Source organism: Ceratotherium simum, chromosome 1, assembly GCF_057802395.1.
Source record: "Ceratotherium simum simum isolate JZ-2026a chromosome 1, ASM5780239v1, whole genome shotgun sequence".
Classification (NCBI taxonomy): Eukaryota; Metazoa; Chordata; class Mammalia; order Perissodactyla; family Rhinocerotidae; genus Ceratotherium; species Ceratotherium simum.
Window position 1 is genome coordinate 102,973,031 of NC_141900.1, and position 24,780 is coordinate 102,997,810.

The 24,780-nt window shown below is 46.6% G+C and overlaps 1 long non-coding RNA gene and 1 other non-coding gene across 2 annotated transcripts; both read right to left on the reverse strand.

Moving 5' to 3' along the window:
* Positions 1-213: 213 nt before the first annotated feature.
* Positions 214-284, reverse strand: TRNAC-GCA (transfer RNA cysteine (anticodon GCA)). Its single transcript has one exon. It is a non-coding gene; the product is annotated as a tRNA-Cys (tRNA).
* Positions 285-11,527: 11,243 nt separating this feature from the next.
* LOC147918322 (uncharacterized) lies at positions 11,528-17,008 on the reverse strand. Its single transcript, XR_015552509.1, has 5 exons — positions 14,633-17,008; positions 13,763-14,014; positions 13,410-13,507; positions 12,901-13,021; positions 11,528-12,446 (listed from the first exon to the last, which is right to left on the reverse strand). It is a non-coding gene; the product is annotated as an uncharacterized LOC147918322 (long non-coding RNA).
* Between the last annotated feature and the right edge of the window lie 7,772 nt (positions 17,009-24,780).

Genomic DNA, 24,780 nt, shown 5'->3' on the forward strand with positions numbered 1-24,780 from the left:
ATGCCCCAGTGAAACACAGGGAGAGCCAGGGCAGTCTTTCTCTACCTCTCCAGGAAATGAAGATGGCTGAGGAGGTACAAATGAACACATGAGGAATGTCACACGTGGAACACTTAGGTCTTTACTGCTTGTTGGAAATTTAGATTCTGTGAGGCTGGGCCCAGCAGATGACAAGGAGCTACACCCCCACTGGAGTAAGAGTGAAGAGCTATACAGGGCACCTGGATTTGAACCAGGGACCTTTTGATCTGCAATCAAATGCCCTACCCCTGAGCCATAGCCCCAGTTACCTATTATATCTTAATAAGACATTTCCATAGTTGCAGTCTTTCCCAAGCTGTGCTCTCCATCCTGTGTCTCCCTGAGCTGCGGCTCTGGGCACCCACCTCCACGCCTGTCAGAAGCTGCCCCCTTCTTCAGAGTCTGTGCACCTGTGCGCATCCGAACATTCCTCCTCCCAGGGCACTTTTCATCCCTTCCTCATTATTATTATTATTATTACCGGGAGTAGGAGGAATTCCACCCATTCCCTTAATATCTAAGATGCTTTATTTCTTTTTTCTTTTTCTCCATCTCCCACTCTCTGTTTTGGTTTTCTTTCCCAGGGACCAAGGTCTGGGACCTTTCAGAGACTCTCAGGAGCTTGGCTTACCCCAGGGGAGGCATCTGGCCAAGAAAGCTGCAGCCCCGGCTTTTTTGGGGAAGAAGAGTGGGCAAGGATAAACCCAGATGTCAGCATAGCTGGAGGGCCTGGGATCGGGTGCTAAGCCTACTGGTTCTGGAACTCAAAGAGCCTCTGCTTTACAGTCTCTGTAACATTGAGCCATCATTGCATTTCCGCTTGAGTCTTTCTTTGTTATGTTGTACTATACTCTTGGACAAGATTGTCAACTGTTTTATTTAGATTATTCCGAAGCAAGATTGGCCTTCCCTGATAGAGGAGGATCGTTCTTTGGTCGAGGGTATCCGTGGAGCTGCGCCCTGCTCGGACCTCCAAAGAAGCTCTTGAGGTCCTAGGAGGATGTAGGCTAGTCAAGCTTCCGAGGCTCCAGACACAGCCAAGGGAGGCGCTGCACGTGAGAGTCTGCCTTTCGTTAAAAAAAAAAAAAAAAAAAAAGAAAAAGAGGGCCGGCCCCGTGGCTTGGCGGTTAAGTGCGCGCATTCCGCTGCTGGCGGCCCGGGTTTGGGGCTGGGTTCGGGTCCCAGGTTCGCCATTCGGGGCCCGGGTTCGGAGCCCGGGCGCGCACCGACGCACCGCTTCTCCGGCCATGCTGAGGCCACGTCCCACATACAGCAACTAGAAGGATGTGCAGCTATGACATGCAACTATCTACTGGGGCTTTGGGGGAAAAAATAAATAAATAAAATTAAAAAAAAAAAAAAGAGTTAAGAGTTTGGCAAGTGGATGATTTTTTCCAGAATTATAAACAACACTTTGATGAACATAAACATACATCTTTGCCCACATCTCAGATTATTTTGCCTAGGATTGATTTCTAAAAGTGACAACATCAGGCTCCAAGGACTCCGCTCAGCAGTGTGGCTCACAGCAGCAGTTCTCAACAGTAACTCAGTCCCGGCGGGTCCCAGGTGCTCTCTCTGTCACTACTCTCCCCCGCGGTCCTGCCAGGTTGCGACATTCACTCTGCCTCTCACCGGAGTGCTAACAGTCGGCTTCAGAAAGGCGTCCGCAAATCCTCGGTGTAGTCATCAAGGTACGGAGCGTGGCTCCCAGACTTGTACCACCAGGGCCCTGAATTTGTAGATCTGACCTGGCTCTCAAAACCTCCCTAATCAGACTCTCAAAGACGGATATCTAATAAGCCAGAATACCCTCCAGGTTACCTGGGAAACCAAATTAGCTAACAGAAGTTTGCTTAGTGTGGTTGCAATCAAGCAAATGGAATTGAATGCTCTTGAGGATATTTTCTCAGGCCACGGAAAATTATCACGAATTATTCCGGTCCAAAGTACTATCCCTTCTCTAGAGATCAGAATACTCGCATCCACCAAACTGGGAATCTCAGTGCGTCCTCACTCCCCCAGCCCTGCCAGATCACTGAGTCCTGTCATTCGATCTCCTGAACACAGTACCCCTTCTCCTCCTCCTAGTGTCTCAGCTCTGTGATCTGGGTGTGTACACATCTTAGTCCACGGATTGAGGGGGAGAAGACAGGTAACTTTATTACACTACAAAACGACTTGATCTCTATTTTGTGTCCCATCCTGCTGAGTTGCAGAAGTTCAATGACTCAACCCCGGGATCCCCCACAATTTCCCTCGTGGTGCACCTAAGTTCTGAAGGGGCTTTCAGAGAACCGCGGCTTTGGGGGTGGGGTGGGCATCTGGTCCTCCACATCGCCTTCACCACATTGTGAGCGTGGGGACCTTCTGATCTCATGCTGGGCCCCGCTGCATCTTCTTCGGGGTTCCCTGGCACTCCTGGCCACGCCCATGCGGCGCTGGCATGTCCCATGTGGCGCTCCCATGCTGGGACAGAGTTGGCTGCTCCGGTGCCAATCATTATTCCCTGAATCCCTCAGCACCCAGATCATTGGGATTTGAAAGGTGAGCACTGACTATTTGCATTCTACAGGGTCATCCCTTCCCTGTGGTGTTAAAGGCACAAGACTTATCTGGCTGCATGGGGGAGGTGGGGATGGCAGCCCTAGGGAGGCAGGAAGCCTTGGTTACCATCTTCATTATGACCCACTGCACCTGAGCTGTAGGAAGACTCAGCATCCTAACTGCTCTCTCCATCTCCCCTCCATGACCCGGTTACTCTCCATCCTTCTCAGACAGTTCCTATAGGGGCCTTCCTGTGACTCAGCACTAAATGCTTTCTGTGAATTGTCTCCTTTTGTCTTCACATCAACCCTATGAGATAGGAACGATTATTATCCCCAGTTTACAGAAGAAGAAACTAAAGCTTAGAGAAATTCAGTTATCCACCCCCTAACTCCAGAACTAAAACTTGTGACCATATTGCAAGATTGAAACACAGATGGAATCGGGTTTCTGTCTGCATGGCAGTGCTAGATAAAACATCAGAGAGCTCCTTGCTGTCTGATTTTCCTTCTAAAATATTTAGGAGCTAGCAGCCCATCACTCGTTGCTTTAGGCTGCTAGGTTATAAGACAATTAATTAGGTCACAGCCCGCTGTTACTGATATTCCAGTCTGAAGAAGTCACTTTGAGTGCTCCTTCTCATAAACACGTCTCTCTGGACCACTTCTGCTGATGGCCAATCCCAGCTGTTGCACGCTGATTCTAGTTTCACTTTCACAGAGAGATATTATCTTTAAGTGACTTTATCTTCAGGTTTCAGGAGTATCACCATCCCAAATATGAATAACAGTGGGAGGGTCCCAGCAGAAGCTGGAGGTAAGCACTTTTCCCCTAATCCCTGGACAATCCCTGAGGCAGGAGCCCGCCTGGCCCAACAGCAGAGCAGCTGGTGCTCATCAAGGTGTCCATGCGTTGGTCACCCAGCCCTATGTGGCTACTGACACCGCAAGTGATGCTGCTAATGAGCCAGAAACCACAGTGACTGGTTCTACGAGCATGCTTCTTTGTTTCTCCGTGCTTTTCTGCAAAGTTCCTTTTGAAAATGTCAGCCTATCTCCATGGTGCTGAGAGGAATAAGGAAAGAACGTTATCCCCCAACACACCAATACACGCTTTATCAACGTAAGATACAAAACCAAATCAGAACCAGAAGACGAAAACAGTGGTTTTTACTTGGGGAGCATAGTTTCCTCTGTTGTATATAAAAATGTTTATCTATGAGAAAGGAATTTTTTTGCCTTTATTATGGAAAATTTCAAATATATACAGAAGTAGTGCTATCCATCATCCAGTGTATTAGTCAGGGTTGTCCAGAGAAACAGAACCAATTGTATATATAATTATATACATATGGAGAGAGAGATTGACTATAAGGAATTGGTTCATGTGACTGTGGAGGCTGAGAAGTCCCATCTACAAGTTACAGACCCAGGAAAGCCAGTGATGAAGTTCCGGTCTGAGCCTGAAGTTCCGAGAATTGGAGAGCTGCCGGTGTAAGTTCTAGTCTGAGTCAGGAGAAGACTGATGTCCCAGCTCAAGCAGCCAGGCAGAGAGTGAATTCTCCCTTCCTCTGTCTTTTTGTCCTGTTTAGGGCCTTAGTGGATTGAATGATGCTCGTCAGCATTGGGAAGGGCAATCCGCTTTGCTTAGATTTTACTGATTCAAATGCTAATCTCATCTGGAAATACCCTCACAAGCACACCCAAAAATAATGTTTAACCAAATATCTGTGTGCCCTATGACCCAGTTAAGTTGACACATAAAATTAACCATCACATTCAGCTTTAACAATTTTCAACATGGCCAATCTTGTTAGATCTAGAGGTGTAACAATGGGCCCTCTAGGACAAGTTCAACTGACCCCATCCTATCAACAGAGTGATTAAGAGTGGTTTTTCAGGAACTGATAAATGACTCCTTGTCCAGGTTGGTTAAGACCACCAGCTCATCCACTGGACCTGGGAGAATGACCCATCGGTGATCCTATGACATCAAGGTTTAGCTCCTCCCTTCACCCTCAGATCATAGTAACACTGCCATTTTGTGAACATGCATCCTATGAAGAGCCAAGAAGCTTGACTACGCTTGTGCAGATCATCAATTACCTCACTTCTCCTTACCCCCAATCATCTGTCTCCACACTTCAGACCACCCTGCCTTTCATCCCATAAATTTACCCCCAGCCATGGATCGGGGAGACAGATTTGGGAGTGTTGCCTCCTGTCTCTTTGCAGATAGATCTTGCAATAAAGCTGTATTCTTTCCCCAAAAGCTGATGCCATAATCATTGGCTTTTTTTTTAAATGCACATCTGGTAGGAGAACCCCATGTCTGTGTGGTAACAGAGGCTTGATCAGATTCAGGTTCAATTTTTTTAGCAAGAAGTCGTCGCTGGAAGTACTGTGTTCTTCCTTTGTATAAGGATGCTTGTCATGTCTGCTTGTCTCTCTTTTTGTGAAATTAAGAATAACTGGTATGTTGAGAAGTTGTTAACCTCATTATAAATTTCCCCATCAGACATACATCTCATAGTTTTAGCTGGCATTAGTGACACTTGCTTACATCCATTATTTCATTAGGAGTTACAAATGGTTTTATTCTAATTCTCCACCTTTATTAGCACAAATTCTTTTATAAAGAAGAATTTCCTGTGTCAGCTATTTGATTCTGTTGGAATATGGTTAATACAGAAGGTGTGGAACAAATGCTTGATTCCTTCCTCTCATTTGTCAGTTTTCAGAATATTGAATTGATGCCTTGGCAGCCTCCAAATTTGGCCAGTCAGGGCTTTTTTTTTTAGTATCATAATGAATTCATGGATTTTTAAAATACATGTTTTACATGTTTCAATCAATTGCACTCATCTTTTTGATCCTCACATTGCCCCCCTTTTGGCTCGTGGGAGCCTATTCAGTTTGGCTCCTGTGTCCATTTAACATGACTCTAGCAGTCTTTGAGAGTTTCCTTGTTTCCCGTATGACATGTGTGTGTGTGTGTGAGTGCGTGTTTGCCCTGGCAAAATGACATTGCCAGGTGGCTGGGCTGCCCAGGAGACGTCTTTAAGTAGGCATCAAGGCCAGTCCTGGAGAGCGACTAGTACTTGTCTGCAAGGTGGAGGGGATCAGAGGTCATCGACTGTAACAAATGTATCGCTCTGTAGGGGGTGTTAACAATCGGGGAGGCTGTGCATGTGTGGGAGCAGGGGGTACATGGGAACTCTCTGTACCTTCCTCTCAATTTTGCTGTGAACCTAAAACTCTAAAAAAAATAAAATCCTGAGAATAAATTTAAAGAATAAAAAAGAAAGTATGTGGTGAAAATTCTCCTCACCTACCCTAAGCCTCCCTGCTCTGGTCCTTGGAGGAAACCCATGTTGATGGATTCTTACGTATTCTTCCACAGAGAGTCTGTACGTGTGAGTAATGAACGCATAGTCTCTCCTCGACTTTTTCGTAAACACAAATGATAGCGTAACATTCACACTGTACTGCAGCTAATTTCTAATTTAATATAAGGAATGTGTTGCCTGCAGCCATTTCTCCTTACAGGAAGAGAGCAAGTCCTATGAGAGGTGCAACCCCAGGGTTCAGAGACTCATAGCCTCTGGATGCATTCGATGCTTAGCAGGAGTGATGAGGAAGGTTTCCAGCTGAAATTCCACTTTCTTTACCCCATATCTATGGATAGAAGGGTTCACTACCAGGAGGTGCAGCTGGGTAAAGGGAAAGTTGAGATAATTATAGGTGGCATCTGGGTTTGAACTGGGGACCTCTTGATCTGCAGTTGAATGCTCTACCCCTGAGCTACCCCCCCTAATGGGATCTATGAGCCTCCTCAGGATTTTTCACTTTGGTCGCCACACTCAAGACTCCTGTGATAACTGTAGGACTTAATGTTTATTGAGCATTTATAATGTGCTAGATACATTGTTCTAAGAGCTTCAGATGTATAATTTAAAAAATCATTTGTGGTAGTACTATCACCATCCCCACCATCATCGTGGATGACAATGACACCGGGAATTGAAGCAACTTGCCCCAAATCACAGAGTAAGAGACACAAGAAGAGTTAAACGACCACCACGTGTCCTGCCTCCGCTCAGCTGCCCTGTGAGTGTGGCTCTTCAGGGCCTAGCTGTCTCATGGCCGACCCTTCTCACTGCCTGTGACAACCAGCAGTGCCCCTCCCCCTCCATCCCTGTAGCAGTGCCCCAACCTCCCCCTTTTTAGAATGGGGTTGTCCAGGGAAGCAGAGAGGGGACCTAACCCAGCGCCTTGAGAGGACCCAACAGAGCCTTTTGGAAGTTAGAGCGCTTGAACTGAGGTTTTCGAAATTTGTGAATTAATCAGCTTTTGTATGAGTAGTCGCAGAAGTGAAAATGTACAAAAGAGCATACAGAGAAAAATTAAGACTCCATTCCATCTCCGTCACCCAGCCACCCTGTAACCTCCTTCCTGGTTTCTTGTGTGTATACCTTTAAAAGGGAAAATGTTCTCTGAGAGCTCCAAGGTTAATCTAATTTCAGGTTATTATAGTGCTTATATCCGTATACAAATATGTACACAAAACTAGATATAAATGCCTTGTACCTACAGTTTTATACACTAAGACAAAACAATTTTAGAAATCAATACAAACAAAATCACAAAACCAATAACATTCAAAGTAATAGCAATTCAGATGAAATTGTTTTGCTAGAACTAACAGGCCTTTGCAATGTGCGTGTGGGGCTGTCCGTGCTGAAAATCCCGCTGTCTGCCGACTTGTCTCTGAAGCCCCTCCGCTGATGCCCCCGGCTCCGATGCCTCTCTCGGGGGCTGGAGTCAGCTCTGTCCTTTCGTCAGCACAGGCATTACAGCCCAGCGGGTGACAACGTAATCACAAACACACAGGCACACTCCAGCACTGGCATCTAGGTTATAGATGGCCATCTGAACAAGCCATAGTACGCCTACATCTGAAAGGTTAGGATTGTTATTAAAATGTGACTAGAACATTTTAAAGATTCTTAGGCGACCTCAAGGACCACTGAGAAACACCGATCTAGCTGTCCCTTCACGCTACCCACCTGAAAAGAGGCTCACAAGCCTGCCTGTCGACCAGAGTCGGGCCTGGGACACGAAGGTTGTGATTTCTGCTCCAGTCTAAGCCTCCGGCCTCACTGGGCAATGCGCTGCCCCCGCTTCCCTTTCTCCTCCTCCCTGTCCGACCCCTTGACCAGGCAGGGCAGACGAGCCTTTCTGAGCAAGACACCCATCCTGGAGAGTGTTAGTTGGTAAGTTCGTGACTTCGGGGTTGAGAAACTACGAAGTCTTTGTTAGTAGAGCCACAAAAGTCTGTCACTGGGGACAGTCCTGCTCTCAGGTCTGTTGTCCCAGCATCCAATTCATGGAATCAAAGCGATGCTTTTGCAGTTCATTCTGTCAGAGGCGGAACACCTGACATTATTCCGAACGCTGTTAGCAACTCCACTTAAATGGAACGCTCAAGACGGAGCTCGTCGTTGCTGCAGTAATAATATGAGAATGCAAGTTTTGGAGCACGGCATTGTGATACAAACGATGTTCTTGGCAAGGAAGTCTTCAGAAAGTTCTAAGCAAATTAAGCAGAAATGCCTTTGGAACTGGTTGTGGCACATGTGACCCACAGTGCATCCCAACAAGCCGTGACATTCTACCAATCAATACAAAAGCGGGCTTTGTTTTAAAAAAGTGATATATATGCAGATAAAGTAAATTATTTTTGTGACAGAGCTGATTTAATACAAGAAAATATTTCATTATGGCAGTGCGTACTTTCTCTCTTTGCAAATATTTTTGAAAATAGCTACTGAATAGAACTACTTTGCAGGTCCACCAATATAATCTGTTTCTTAGACATTTCTGTCCCTAATACCACTAAGATTTTAGAAATGTGGGAAACTTTGAGGAAGTACATTGTAAATTAACCTAAGTGTCCTGCAATGGTATTGATATTAACATTTTTTTTCTGTAAAAAAGTGCACCAAATTGTTGTTGCATTTTGCACAAATCTGTTGGAAATCTTTAATCAAAGTTTTCAACAAATGGTGTACTCCACAACTCTAGCTTTTGAAACTTTTAGGGAGTTGCAATAAATGAAAACAAAATTTGTGAACAGAAAGACATGGAAACGTATTCTCGGAAAAGCAAGAGAGAAACTGAGCAAATTCAACAATGAGAGTTCAAATGGTGTGTAAGATTTAATTTTGAATTTCTAAAATTGCACTCACAATATCTCAAAAGAATCTTTGGCTGGATCTCCTCATTTAAGTTGGATAAATTTACAGTCTATACCTGAAACGAATGAAATTTTAAAAGCTTATGATTTTGCAGCATCTAAATTTGGTGAAATATTCAAAAGAATCACAGTCATTTGAAGAGTTTTGTCCTAAATATTTTTGTGGAAGAAATATATTTTGAATGAAAGCAAAAAAGACAATACCTGTGAAAATTTTGTGATGAAAATATTTACATATTGCAGTACAAAAAAAATTAGAACTGAGAATACTGTTTAATTACCTCAGCACCTGTAGCAAAAGTATTTTAATTAAACACACTGTGGTCTGCAGAGAAAAGTCAGTTGCAGGTGGCTCTGCAGGGTCCTGAAAACCTGTGGGTCTCCTGTCCCTTCCCAGAGCCGGCTGCCTACCCCGGTCTCGCCTCTGTCCTCCGGGGCTCCGGAGCAGCCCTCTTTGCCTCTGGCTAACACTTCTTGTACTGATGAGGAAGGGGAGGTGATGGCAGTGCTTGGGCCAGACCCCGACTTCTGACTCCTCCGTGGGGCTTCTTCCCTCCACCACACTCTGGGGAGCAAGGGAGCCTCCCTGTACCCTGAGCAGCCATCCCCCTCAACCCTCCCCTCGAAATTACAAGAAGCCAGTGAGGCCTCCCCTGCTCAGGAGCTGTCCATCACCCACAGGCGGCTGGTCTGGATTGACAGGGGTCTTAAGAGGAATCTGCAGACCAGACTTCAAAGACTCGGTCCAAAACCCCCACAAAACGTAAAGTACCTCATTTATAATGTTTCATATTGATTACATGTTGAAATGATAATGCTTTGGATATACTGGATTAAAAAATAGGGAAATTAGGGCCAGCGTGGCTTAGCGGTTAAGTGCACGTGCTCCGCTGCTGGCGGCCCGGGTTCGGATCAGGGCGCACAGGACGCACCGCTTCTTGGGCCATGCTGAGGCCGCGTCCCACATACAGCAACTAGAAGGATGTGCAGCTATGACATACAACTATCTACTGGGGCTTTGGGGGAAAAAATAAATAAATTAAAAAAAAAATAGGGAAATTAGTTTCACTGGTTTCTTTTTACTTATTTTTTTTTTTAATTTATGTTTTCCAGTTTTATTGAGATAGAGTTGACATATAACATTGTATAAGTTTCAGGTGTAATGATTTCATATTTATATATTTTGCTAAATGATCACCACAATAAGTCTAGTTAACATCCATTGCCTCACATAGTTACAATTTTTTCCTTTGTGATGAGAGTTGTTAAGATCTACTCTCTTAGCAACTTTCAAATATACCATACAATATTATTAACTATAGTCACCATGCTGTACATCATTATCTTATAACTGGAAGTTTGTACCTTTGACCTCCTTCACCCAATTCTCTCACCACCCACTCTTCTTACTTTAAATATTGAACATGGCTATGAGCAAATGTACATTTAGATATGTAGCTCGCATTCTGTTTCCAGGCAAGAACACTGGCGTAGACCTTGGCCTTGGCAACGAGTGGCCTTGACCTTACTGGCGAGGGGTTGGCTGTGACCTCAGAGGCTTGCAGCTTGCCTTGACCTTGGCTCGGCTTGTGGTGGGGCAGTTTCCCCAGGATCGATTCTTGGCCTTGATTCCCGCCACACAGAGGAGCCTTCGTGTTCACTCTCTGGTCCTGATTCTTGGGAGCCTGCTCTCTGTGCTGCGGGCAGAGCAAGAGAACACAATGCTGGTTGTCATCAGACCTGCTTTGTAGGTACCGTCACAGGGCCATATGGCCATGGACATGTGATCTGGCCTCCCTCTGCCTTGGTTACCTCTTTTGTAAAGTAGGGACGACAATGGATGATGGAAACACCTATCTTTACAGGCTTCCTGTGAGGATGAGATAAGAATGTGAAGACCAGAGGGCGCTCTCTCCAGACAGGAGAGAGTCGGGAGGTGGGAGGAGGCCTGGAGCTGCAGGATGAGAGGGGGTCCTATTTTCAGGATGCTTGGGATACAGGAACAAGTGACCAGGAAAGGAAGACTAAGGCAGGCTCACTGGAGCCTGGGAACTCCAAAACAGAAGCTGCAAGCAGCACCCAGATTTGAACCAGGGACCTCTTGGTCTATAATCAAATGCTCTACCCCTAAGCTATACCCACTACCAGTCAGTATTTTTTACTCCAGCCTTTACACTCATAGAGCCACACCCAGGCCCTATAAACCATTGCAGCTTTTGTACCTTGGGCTTCATTTTCCATTGTCACTACAAGCTGGCCTTCCTGCTCTGAATCCCAACCCACTTTCTTCCCCAAGTCTGGTCGATGATTGATTTGGTCAAAATCTTTTCTCCACAGCTGGAGGCAGCAGGGGTTCAGGGACCCTCTCTTTCCCTTATCTGGATGAGAAAACCCAGGTCACCTGGAGCCCTTCCATCACGCTTGCTCTGGGTCTGAGAGCCCGGCCCACCTCGCTTATTCCCTCAGTCGTCCTCCATCTATAGACTTTTCTTTATCCGTCCTTTGTTCTTTTTGCCCTCCTTCTCCTTTTTAATTCACCACCTGTCTTTCCTCTTCCCATCATTCTCTGCTGTCACTCACGGTCCTCCTCCCCACCTGCTCTCCTCTCCAGACCATCAATATTTCCTCAGTCCTTTATCTGATTCAAGTACTGTCTTTTTCAAACTAGCTCCTTACCTGAGATATAAATGGAGGACCAGGCTTAGTAAATAAAAGGTAGACCGTTTATTTCCGAAAATAAAATAGGCGACAGAAGCTAAGAAAACTGTGAAGATAACAGAAGCAACATTGGAGGACATGTCCCAGTAAACACTAGAACATCTACCACAACACGAGGCTGAGAACATCGCGAGGACAGCACACCTGAGCTCCAGACCTGAGGACATCCCGAAGTATGCATTCAAACTTGGTAAAAGGTAATCACTAATGTGTGCTGAGCAGTCCTTAAGTCCACAGCAACCGCCTGAGACAGGAGCTCTGGTTGTCAGCCCAGTCCTTCAGACAAGGAAACCGAGGTGCTGAGATGTTCAATGAGTTGTCCAAGGTGGAATGATTAGCGAGCGGTGTTGCAAACTCAGCCTTCTGGCGCCACAGTCCATACATGTAACCACAGCATTTTATGCCTGATAGTTACAGCGTCATACAGTCACAGGGGAAAGGAAGGGTCATTTACATAAAATTACACTGGGAGAATTTAGTTGGCCATTTGGGAAAAATAATTAAAGTAGCAACTGAACTTCTCTTTGCGATCAAAACAAATTCTGAGTGGATTAAAGCATTATGTATAAAATAGCAAACATAAATAAAAGTATAAGAGAATATAAATGAATATCTAACTGATTTCTGAATGGCAGGGAAGGCCTTTCAATGGAAGAAATCCCAACAGAAAATACCAATAGATTTGGCTACAGTAACATTAAAAATTTAGGTATATGAACAAAATTGAAAGGTTAATAGCAAGCTGGGAAAATATTTCCATCATTTATGACAGACAAAATGTTACAAATTAATATCCTTAATATGTAAAGAGCCCACATATAACACAAAAACCATCAACAGACAAGTCACAAAAGGAAATGAGGAGCTAGTAGACCAGGGTCAGTGTTCAATCTCAGTAAATCCTGGAAGAACCAAAGAAATACAAATGAAAACATCATAACATTTTTCACCCACCAAATTAGAAAAAAAATTAAATAGTAATGATCATCTGCTACTGTAAACTAGGGCTGTAAATTGCTACAATCTTTCTTGAGGAGAAGGGCGAGATAAAACAAGAGATCAGTTATAACAGTTAATTCCCTTTGACCCAGCAGTAATTCTATTTTATGAATCCACCCTTAGAAAAAGCCTGAAATATGAACAAATGTGGGCTCAAAGATATGTCAGTACCCTTAAGTGTTATATTTAAACAAATAGAAACTGACATGCCTAATATCAGAGAGGTAGATAGTAAAGTTTGGTGTACCCCCGATCGAAAACTAGGTGGCTGTTGAAAATGTTCGTTATCATTCACAAGAAACTGTGAGTCACGTGTGAAGTCAGAGGGTCTCCATTCTGACCGCACAGTAGACTCACCTGGGGAGGATGGAAAAGCTCTACCGCAGGGAGGAGGAGGCAGGTCAACTGAATGAGTGACGCCGTCACTGATATTTATTAAAACCAGGAGATTCTAATGTGCACCCATGGTTGGGAATTTCTGTGTTAAATGATAGAGAGCAATATCTCAAATGTAAAAATAATTAGAAACAAACAAAAAAGCTAAAAGGAAATATTCTGAAATCCTAATGCTCTTATCTCCATGGTGAGATTATTAGTGATTATTTCTTCTTTATATTTTTCTGAATTTTCAGTAATTGTATTATTTTATAAACCACTTGGAAATTTAAAAAAATTTTTTATAAGGATCTGGAAAAAAACACTTCTGAGTTCAAATCGGGACCTCTCCATCTCTAGTCAAATACCCCACCTCGGACCACAGCGCCAAAGCCCAGCCCCTCCTCCTCCGCCTCCTTGCCCTCCAAGCCACTCTCAGGACTCTGGTCAAGCGCTGATGCTTTCCATGGCCTTCCAGGAAGCAGACTTACCTGTTCGGAGGCCCTGGTTGTCCGGCCTGCTGGCATTATGTTCCTCTTGCAGACGCACGTAAGTTTTCACCGTTTGCTCCACGGCATAAAGGTAAAGACTGAAAAATAAATAGGGGGATTATGGGTGATTTTAAAACTTTCTTCTTTATACTCTTCTATAGTCTCTAAATTTTCTGCATAAAATGTTTTACTTTCAAAATCAGGAAAACTAATAAATATTACAAATTTAGGCATTTTCCTTTCTAGTAATTGCAAGCAATACCATTTCCTACTGATATAATTAAATAATTGCTTTAAGACAAAAAGGATCAATGGAATGCTAATTTGGGAAATATGCGTTAAAATTTACATACAACTCATTTAAGCTTTTATAGAAGTAATCGTTTCCACTTTGCAGATGAAGACACAGCCTCACAGCTTCGTCTGCCATCTCTCCCCCTCCAGGTTAGGATGTGTGTCATTCTAAGGTATGAATAACGGCTCCCATATGTTGAGTGTTGACTCTGTTGGAGGCACTGCATGTACGTCTTCCCGTTTCATCCTCCCAAGAACTCTTGGATGTAGGTAAAATTATCGTTTCCCATGAAGTAGCTAAGATCACTCCCCTTTTATAGTTGAAGAAACAGAGACTCAGAGGAGTTAAGTGACTTTCATTCAGTCTTTCAACAAACACTTAGTAAGCACTACTGTCTTTCAAATTCTAGTCTAGGCACTGAGGGCTCAGCAGTGAACAGGGCAAATAAAGTCCCTGCCCTCATGGAGCTTACATTCCAGGAGGTGTAGGGTGATAGACAAGCAAACAAATAAATGAACATGATCATCACAGATGCTGAAAATGCTGTAGGAATACAGCGGGGTGATGTGACAGAAGATGACAGGGGCGAGATGGGGTGCTCAGGGAAGTGACAGTTTGAGCTTAAGTCTTAATGCTAGGAAGCGAGTGTGTAAAAATGTGGATACAGAGCATTCCAGGCTGCGGATACAGTGACTGTCAAGGACCTGAGGCAGGAAGTAGCTCGGCAGATCGAGGAGCATGAACAGTGCCAGTGTGGCTGCGGCAAAGGGACAGAGCGGGACACAGATTCGAGCAGAGGCCAGGAAGGTGGGGCCTGTGAGCCATGGTCAGAAGTGGGCTTTACTTCCCGTGCCGCTAGCAAAGGGTGGGGCCTGGACTGAATGCAGACCTGTCTCCTCAAGGGGACCAGGACCACTGCCTCACGAACCTTTGCAGTGGGCTCTCTGCAGTGGACTCAACAATATTAGGTTTGTTATTGTTCATCCAGGGGGGCTGGTCCTGCCCTAGTGGGGCCGACCTTCTAGCAGAGGAGGCACACACCAGTGTGACACACTGTCCCTCAGGTACTTCTTTCTTCAGTTGTCACTGTGAGGAGTGGCGTGAGCCCACAGAACAGGGCAGGGTGACCTTAGGATCTGCAGGTCCAGGAGAGCTTCTCTGTGGCAGCCACATCTCCACAACACCTTGAAGGAGGAAGGGAAGTTAGTTAGGAGATGAGGGGCCCAGGGGGACTGGGCAGCGTGGCAGAGCCTGAGGCAGACAAGCAGAGAGAAGGCCTGGATGCCAGAGTCGGGGGAGACAGCTTCTTGTGGGTTGAATAGTGTCTTCCCCAAATTCATCCTTCCAGGAAGCTCAGAATGTGGCCTTATTTGGAAATACAGTCATTGCAGATGTAGTGAAATTAAGGCGAGGTCAGGCTGAAGTAGGTGGGCCCTCTGTAACGCAATATGACTGTCGTCCTTATGAGAAGAGACACACAGAGAGACCCACAGGGAGTACGCCACATGACAAGGGAGGCAGACATCGGAGCGATGCTTCTACAAGCCAAGGGATGCCCAGGACTGCTGACAACCGCCAGAAGCTACTGAGATAGGTAGCTAGGTAGACATGAGCTGGGGATCATGGTTGGAGACCTTGCTGCATCAGTGGAGCACCTTATTGGCATCCAGAAAAGAGTGGGGAATCACAGCTGAGACCTTGCTATATCAAAGAAGCGCCTTGCTGGCATCCCACAAGATACAGATAACACCGGAGCCTGAGACCTTCAACCACCACGATAAAAATAACGAGTGCACAAAACAAAGCCTTCTGCTCTACACCCCTAGAGGACACTGATCTTTCTTTAATTTACATACAAATTCCATATGCATTAGCCCCCCTTCCACGAGTGATGACTGCCATGACAGTTCCGGAGACTCCTCTAAAAGGTCAAGAACTCCCCCTCCCAACGTATAGGTGGAGGAAAAACCATTATTGGCGGATAACCAGATAATGCAAATTCCCTCTAAATGGCCCAAATAAAAATAAAACTAATAAAAATAAAACATCTGTCCCAAGACACGGGGCATATGCGTTCTCTGGCACTGCCCGCTCCTCACTTGGAGTGTATCTGACCTTTCCTCTAATAAATCTTTGCTTGCTGGCTGTTGCCCATGTGTCGGTGTCTGAATTCCTCTCTTATGCTGACCAGGAACCTGGGTGATCGGGCTTTTTAGTCTGGTTACACCAGGGGAGAAGTGTGGAATAGATTCTCCCTAGAGCCTCCAGTAAGAACCAACCTGATGACACCCTGATTTTGGATTTATAGCCAATATATTTCTGTTGTTTAAGGCCACCAAGTTTGTAGTACTTTGTGACAGCAGCCCTACGAAATGAATATGCAGCTGGAGAGAGGGCTGGAGACGCAGGAGAGCCTGGTGGGCCCTGAAGAGATTTTGGATTTTACCCTAAGAGCAGTGGGGAACCACTGCTCCAAGGGTGTTAAGCAAGAAAGGACCATGATCCAATCTGTATTTTCAAAGAATCCCTCTGGCTGCCCCATGTTCCCAAATCCAATAAGAATCAGGTCCCACAATATGGCCCACGCCGCCATTCCAGCGCCACTGCCCACCTGGTCATCACCCACAGGGAACCACAGGTTGTCCCTTGAAGGCAGGTATTCTCAGCCTCCCCCCAACTCCCCGCGAAGAGGCCGCCCTCCCAGTCCTCAGCTCTGCCTGCAGGTCCCTACCTACTTCCCTCCAAGAACGAGCCTAAACTGGCGGACCTTCCGGAAAGCGGTTTGCCAATATGCATCAAAAGCCTTTAAAAAAGTCCATACTCTTTGACAGAGCAATTCCCTCTCGTGGAAATAACCAGACAAATATTTGAAAATGTTTCAAGAAACAAAAGCCAAGCCAATCATCAGCGCGCATGGTGTCAATACTAGCTTAATCGACTGAGCTTGAGAAAGTTGGGTAAACTGACAGGCTGCCCGGGAAGCGTTTTATAAACCCTGAGCCCGGTACGTTCGTGGCTCATCCCTTCCTTCTGGGTCCCCGGGCCCCCTGGGATGCCCTTTGTCCTCTTCTCTGCAGTGGCTTCGAGCCTTCGGGCGGGCACGTCTCGGCTCTCCCGCACTCTGCAGGCCCTGACGCCCCCGCTTTGTCTACACCCGCCGGGTCCCAGCGCGGGGACCCGCACAAAGGATGGGCCCCGCCGAAGCTCGAGGCATGGGGACGCGCAGGCCAGGCGCGCGAGGAAACGGGAAAACCAAGCGGCTTCTGCCCCACAGAGCAGCAGGCCGGCTTCGGGACCGCCTCGAGGAAGGGCCACCGCACGGCACGGAGACCCAGCCGCGCCCTCCGGCTGCGTCCGCGCCGCACACCCCGGTTTCGGGGACAGCCCTTCTCCGGGCGCGCGACGGCCGCCCCGCGCCACCACCGAGAGGCCGGCGGTCCTAGAGCGGCCGCGGGCGGCCAGGTGTGGCGCCGCGGCCTCCCGGCCTCCCGGCTCCGGCCGGCAGGGGGCAGCACGGCCCGGCCCGGCGCCCCACGTGGCGCGGGTGCGGTAGCGAGGCTGTGGGCCCCGCGGCGGGGCCGGGCGGCGTGCGCTCTGTGGGTCCCGCGGGTTGGTGGCGGAGGCTCGGGCCGAGGAATTTAAAAAATTTAAATCATCAAAAATTAAACTTACAAAATGCATATACATTTATTTAAAATATAAATATATAAATATATAGAAATACATAAAAAATATATAGCGGTTTTTATTAAGCCCGGGCTCCAGCATCTCGCAGCATCGCTTACAGCGCCCGTATGAGACAGACACTGCACGTCCCCGTTTCACAGGTGCTCACGCTCACTCGGGGCCCAGACTTTGGAGGGAGTCCATGAAGGCTCAGGCAGGAGGAGATGGAGCTGGGAGGCTGGCGAGGAGGCTGAGGACGGGACACGGCTGTCCCCCGGGGAGACAGGACCAGGATCTGCGGGACCCCAGGGAAGTCCTCAAGGGGCTGGGGGCCTGGGATTGGGCGAGGACGCTTCCTCCGGGTCCCGACGCTGTGTGTGTCTACGTGCCGCAGCTGCCGAGAGCAGAAAGGCACAGCAGAGCAAGGCGACTGAAAACGACAGAAAGCCTGGGAGTCGCTGCTGCCCTGTGCAAACAGACGAGTGACAGCTCCCAGCCAGCCAAGGAAGGGAGGGCAGGCCCCCTGGATGCCAGGGGAGATGCCAATGGCTGCGTCTCCTGCAGTTTAGCTCTGCTGCCTGCTGGCCCTTGGACCCCTTATCAGGGAGCTGGTTGACCTTCCTTCAAAGGAGGGCAGGCCAGAAGGATTTTTATCACCACTCCAGGCACCCTGCGACTGTGGTAAGAGGATTTGGCAGTGACCTGGGGACTCTACCTAATATTTGGGCTGAAATATCAGAGGGAATGATAAAACACATTTTTTATAATATCTTTTAAAGGTTTTGAACTAGCTTTAATGAAGAAAATCATCCACATCCCAACAGGGGCTTTACCTGTGCTTCTTCCTGCACGCACATTGTCACCCGTGGCTTATTCACCCATTCATTTAACGTTTCTTGAGTGCCTGCCTGGGCCAGACCCTGGCGCTAGATGCTGGAGCAAGCACGCAAGTGAGCAGAAGGCTCCCTTGGGAGTGTGGAGCACACATGCCCTGAGTGCCTGCTCTAGGGCACACCAGGCCCGGGAAAGCCCAGACAAGGGAGACCCTCGAAGCTGCCCGCAGTCCTGTTGTGGCCCAGGGTCCTGTGCAGCTGTAACTTGCACCTGCATCTTCCCTTGCCTTCACAGTGGAGGCTTTTGCTGTAAAAATAGCTTGGGGATCCTTGTAGCTTGACAGCGCTTTTCTGGACATCTGTGCTGCTATTTTCCCTGCCTTCCAGGGATTCTTGGTGGGTGTCAGCTCGCTAGATTTTCCTGGTGAGATTATGGGGACTCCTGTTGTCTGACAGGAACACCTGCCCAGTAATGCAGAGGTTATAGAGAATAGAAATGCAAGTACGCCCTAAAAGGAAGAAATGAACGTAAGAAACCCTGTGCCCTATCACCGAGTTAAGTAAGCATGGAATGTGTCACTGGATAAATTAAACATACGGAATTTGGGTTGAGACTGGGAAAAGTGGAAGCAAGAAAAAAAGCGTCCTCAGAGACTCCTCAGGGCAGCTCCCAGGGCCAGGGGAGGGCCCAGCAGGTGGGCTCAGCTACCTCCCCCTGCAACCCGTGTGCGCTGCCTCCAATTATTGTGCATATTTAGCCTCTGAAAATGGTATTATTTAAACAAGGGATTCTGGGGCTAAAAACAAAAGCTTGAAAACACTGACAGATGAAGCGCAGAAAATCTGGCTGATCATTATAAATTTGCCGAAGATTTTGTGTCCTGAATCTGAGATTCTAAAATATTCTAGATTTTGTTTCTACAGAGAGGGGATGAACTCTTCCAAGCAATTTACTTAATTTCACAGGTGTGGAGATGGTTAAAAGTCCTCAGGCTGGGTGGGGAATCAAATGGATTTCTTCTGTTACAGTCATGGATGAGCTTTGATACCTTCTCTTGGAGAAATAAGGGACTCATTCATAATTCCAAGACAAGTTTTTATTGTTTGGAACTCAGAAATTCCTTTTTCAGTCAGAAAAAAACAACGCTATTTTCTTTTGGGGGAAAAGGGTTTTAAATTAAATTCTGAAACTGTTGTATGATTATTACACACTAACGTGAGTTCATCTTTTTGGTAAAATGAACACCCAGGCATGTCTGTATGCAGATTACACTTGTTCCAAGACGCTGAAGAGCTGGCGTAGATTTGGGCAAGAAAACTGTGTCATTTCTTCTCAATATGTCTACTGTTTGAATAAACATCCTGGAGCTCGGCGCCACGTGGTCTGGACGTTGACTTGCTTTTTAGCAATCCTCTGAAACATTTGGGGTTTCATTTTTTCTAAACTTATTTCAAAATGTATCAGAAACCATTAGTAAGGCTCAGTAAGGCATGAATTAATTCAAGATAAGCTAAGGAAACCGCTGCGTTACAGTGGGAAAGGAATAATCACAATTTTAGTTGGACATTTGTTATTAAATTGTTCAGGGGTAACTAGGCAAACCAACATACTGCCTTTACTTTTGGACAAAATTAATGTGATGTTTTTCAGGGATGATGATCAATCTGAATAATATCATACATACATAAACATTTTATCTTAGATTGTAGAATTTTTTAAATAATTTACCTGCAGAAAATTTGATCATGGAACCATGCGGTTCTTGGATCATACCTTCAGTGGAAGAATGGCAAAAGTCATGTTTCATAACCTGTTTAATTTTCTTAATTGAGTTTAGCTTAAATCCAATCAATTTCAAGCCTTTGAGGGCACAACTTTGGTATTTGCGTACCCTGTAAATAAGGAACTGATTGAATGTAGTTCTTAAAAAGGTTGTATACTTATCAGATTATACTGATTTTAAAAGGAAACAGTTTGCTGTCTTGATGTTCATTATTTAAATGCAGTTACTAGAGAGGGTAGAAATTGTCATGGGTGGATTTTGTCATTCAAGTTCAACTTGCCATTACCCTAGTTAATAGCAGTTACCCTAGTTAATGCTTGAGTTACTTTGAGAACCTGGGTATTACTGTGTAAAGAGAAGCAGTGTATTTCATCGTGTGGTAGCAGTGGGAGGAATGGTGAGCACCCCGAGAGGCAGTAGGCTGGAAGCTCAGAGTCAGGGTGTGAGCACTGTTTTATCGGGGCAGGTGTGTTTCCTTATATTCATCTCCTTCACTTCTCTGTCAAGCAAAGGGCTTCTTAGGTCCCAACTTCAGAAACAAACACAGAAGTGGAGCCCCTTCCTTAGCAGAGAACTCTATTCCCAAAGTCCCTACAGAAGAGAGGGGCTCAGTTTAAAACGGGGGCTTGCTTAGGGCCCAGCAACATCTATTCCACCCAGTCAGGTGAGCTGGGCTGCTGTCCCAGGGTGGCTAGGCTGGTCTGGCCAGCCAGCAAGCTGTCTGCCTTCAGCCAGGTCCAGAACTTATACTCAGGGTCCACAGGACAGTCAGAGCTGCAAATCAGAGAGAAATAGTACTGCTTTGCCATTTTTATTAAGAATCCACGTTGAAGAAATTGGGAGGCAGGATATAACAGCACACACTTTGGATCCCACATGCTTAGGTTTGAATTCTGGCCATGTGACCTTGGGCTAATGGCTTAACCTCTGCGAACTTCATCTGTACACAGGGATACGAACATGGACCGATTTTACAGGCTCTCACAAGATAAGATGAATTGAAAGCATTTATTAGCACAGTGCCTGGAACATGGTAAGACCCAATGAATCGTAGTGATGATGGTTATTATCCCTAATAAACTCAAGCCTCGATCGGAGTTCTGACTAGAAGCTTTCACATAGGACCACTATCAGTAGGACTAGGTTTACATTTTTTTCCTTTTCTTTTCTCTCTCTTCCTTTCTCTTTCTTTCCTCTTTCTTTCCTTTCTTCCTCCCTTCCTCCCTCCCTCCCTTCTTCCTTCCTTTCTTCTCTCTCTCTCTCCCTCCCTCCTACCTTCCTTCCTTTTTTTTTTTTTTAATTCTTTTAGCCTGGAGTTACCTTTTGTAGAAAATAGAAATAAAAAGGGAAAAGAGTTAGATTTATTGTATATTAACTAAAAATACTCATTTCAAGGAACCCAACTACAAGTGGTAAATGCAGAACTGATTTTATAAAAATTTAAATCTAGAAGTTCCCACTATGCCTGGGAAGCAGTAAGAGGCTTCAGCAGCTGAACGGCTTTCCAGAAAGCTGGAGGAGAGGCCTTGGCCTGACTCACCGTTGCCCTGGCAACAGTAGGGCCTGGAGGCCTCTGTCCCTGATCCCTTAATCTGAGGAGCTGCCATAACAGCGCCTCGAGAAAGGTCTCCCACAGACACCTGGCTAGTAAAAGCTGCCCTGACTAAGCGGAGGGACAGAGAAAAGATGGAGGTGTGGCTCTTTTTGCAGACAGTTGCCTAAAGTTCTCCGTGATGGTCTCAGCTTTCTAGACCCCCGAAGGCTTCTTCTAGAGAATCAGGCTGCAGAATCTCCACCAGATTCTAGGTGCTGTCAAGGCAGTGGATGCTTTCCTCATTCTTGTGTGTTTCTCATGGAGCCCAGCACAATGCTTTGTACACAAGTTGTGCCGAATAAAAACCGAGGGCTGGCTGACAATGAGCATCCCCCACGGCGCGAGACCATCGCCCTGCTCCCTTTGCTGCCCTCCACCTGAATGAGCCAGCTCAGACGAGCCCACTCCTCTTTGTCTTAATTTCCCAGCTATCGAATGATAGGCTCAACACTGCGGACTTTTTGCCTCTAAAATTATTTTTTATTCTCTTACTACATTCATAATTGTGGCAAACATATGGCACAGAGCATGTTCTGCTTGATATATTCTGTTTCCCACAATTTTGTCTTAAATTTTAAAATCTGAGGGTAAAATGGAATAATCTGAAAGAGGTGCGGGCTTTCCTTTCTTCAATAACCATTCAGGTCCCAGGGAAAGAACTTTGTGGCCAAGCCATGGGCTGTGGAGTCGAAAAGACAAGTTCAAATCCTGACTCCACCATTTGGTTGCTGTGTGACTTTGGGCCTACATAATCTCTCCAGGCCTTGAGCTCTTCATCTATGAAATGATGATGACGATGCATAATCAGAGTTACGAGGTAATGTACGTCAAGTTTTCAGAAGTAAGAAGCGTTCAATAAATGGCAGTTATTCTTTTTGGTACACAACTCCATGGGGCCAAAGGCAACCGGCAATGTAGGAGTGTGCAAGTCTGGCTTTCTAACTACATTAAGGGCACCCTGGGAAAGTGCTGTGAAAGACTATAGACACCCAGTAAGGCGGGGAACTACCCACTGCAGACACCGGTGTGCGACCGAGAGGTGAGCTTACGGCCCAGTCAACGCCGCCATCAAGACCAAGATGCGGCTGCCTCGGTGTGTTGATTTGAACTTGCTCACACCCAACAATCTTTTGCTTCTGCCTGTTGGGGAAATTTCCTTCTCAGAGATTCGTTCTTTTAGGACAACACTAGCCCACTACCCACCTGAACTTCTGTTTTCACTAGGCTAAACTGTCATTAGCTAGAAGCCAATAATGAAATTAACAAACTTTTATTGAGCCCTCAGTACAGGCCAGCGTCTTTGCTTTGAGTTTACTCTTTATGTTATTGAAACCCCAGAACAATGGGACCTTTATTGTTCCCACTGAACAGATGAGGAAACGAATGTTCTGTTAATGAACTTGTTCAAGGCCACACAACCGTCAAGCTTAAATCCACATCTGTTCGCCTCCAGAGTCTGTCTGCCCTTCAGTGACCGTCCTCTGTCAGATGCTGGCCTCGGACAGATGTCGGAGATTACGGCAGATGGAAAGTGGGAATCGTGGTGGTGTCGAGGAGTCAGGACAAGGGGAGGACAAGGCTCTGGGCCATTGGAAGAAGAGGCCTGAAGAGGGGCTTAGAGCCGAGGAAGGGGAGGGAGAGGCCCGGAGAACTCCTGACAGCCCAGCTCCGCCTAAGAAGTATGAGTCTTTGACGATATTTAATCCTTTATAAACCAGATTTCCTAGGAAAAGAAAGGCTCATAAGCACCATTCCCACTGACCCCACGGTGCTCTGAGGATGTCCCGGTAACTTCGTATAACAAATGAAGTTACTCTCCCTGTCTCCAACTTGGATTCCACCCCAAACTCCCGTGGTCCCCACTCAGGTCTGAACATCTCCAGCACTCGTTGGTCCTCAAATTCCAGGACTAGTAAAGATTTTGAGCAGTAATGACCCTCCACCAAGCATCTCCAAAATCTCTCTGCTAGCATCTCTTCGAGGTTTCAAATATCCTGGTGTTCAAAAGAACAGCTTCCTCTGCCGTCCCTTCAACCTCTGGCCCCCAGTTCCATCCTCTATGCCCTGTCCACTGAACAGGGCCGATCCTCCCACACATCTGACCGCAGCAGTTTCCTTCCCCATCAGACTCAGTCTCCTGCTATTTATCTGCATCATGTCCCTCTCCTGCTCAGCAATCTTCAGTGGTTTCTCATACAAGAGCAATTCACACTCCACAGTCTGAAGTCTGAGATCCAAGACCCCCTCTTTACCCCAGTCTACCTCAAGCCAACCTTTGTGACTCTGTGTCTCTCCACAGGCCCTTTCTCCAGTCAGCAGGTTGAATCAGTCACTGCTCCTAACCAACTGGAGCCCACCTCCCACACTTGCACCGTTAAGAATAGCCCCACCCAAAGGCCTTCCTCCTTCTCATCTGGGGAATCCTCCCCAGCCCACAGGACCAGCTCAGATCCCACCTCCCCAGAGCAGCTGTCCTGACTTCTCCAGGCTCCTTGTCCTGTAGTCAGCAGAGCACGCAGCACGCATTTGGCACTTAGTGTTTACTGCACACGAACGTAACTACCTGCTCCTGGATCTGACTGCTCTGCAGCTGGTTCTGGAGGTCAGGGCCGAGACTGGCCGCCTCTCCAGCTCTTCCTGTCAGCCCGGGCCTCTGTCCCCTCCGCTGGCTGCCTGCCCTGATGTCCTACCACCCTTTCAGAAATTTTCAGTGTAAAAGGAGAAGTCATATCCTTTCAGATATAAGCTCCTGGGCATCACTCCCCTCTGTGCCTCAGTTTATGCATTTTTACAAGGAAAGGAGGGGGTTCACAACCTCTGTGGTCCCTTCAGTCAAGGATGACTTAGTCTGCCTATCTTCAGCAGCTCTTGTCGCTCAGGCCCATCTCTCTGCCTTCAGCAGAAATCCGGCCTCCCCAGTTCTTGCGGCTGAGCGGGCACCCTGCTCGCCTCCATGAACTGTCCCTTCCAATTGCCTGAATTCTCTCTGGGTCACTGCCAGGCCCAGGAGCAGAGCGAGAGTCAGTCACCCAGTGGGTAACGTAACATGCCCACAGCTTTTCTCTCTATGCCTCACTGGAGGGCGACTGGAAATGAATGAATACCCAGTGAAACCAGAGTGCATTCGCACATTTAACAAATCTAAAGAGAGTAGCTTTGCTGTAACATACAAATAAAAAATGTTCTGACTGGTGCCTTT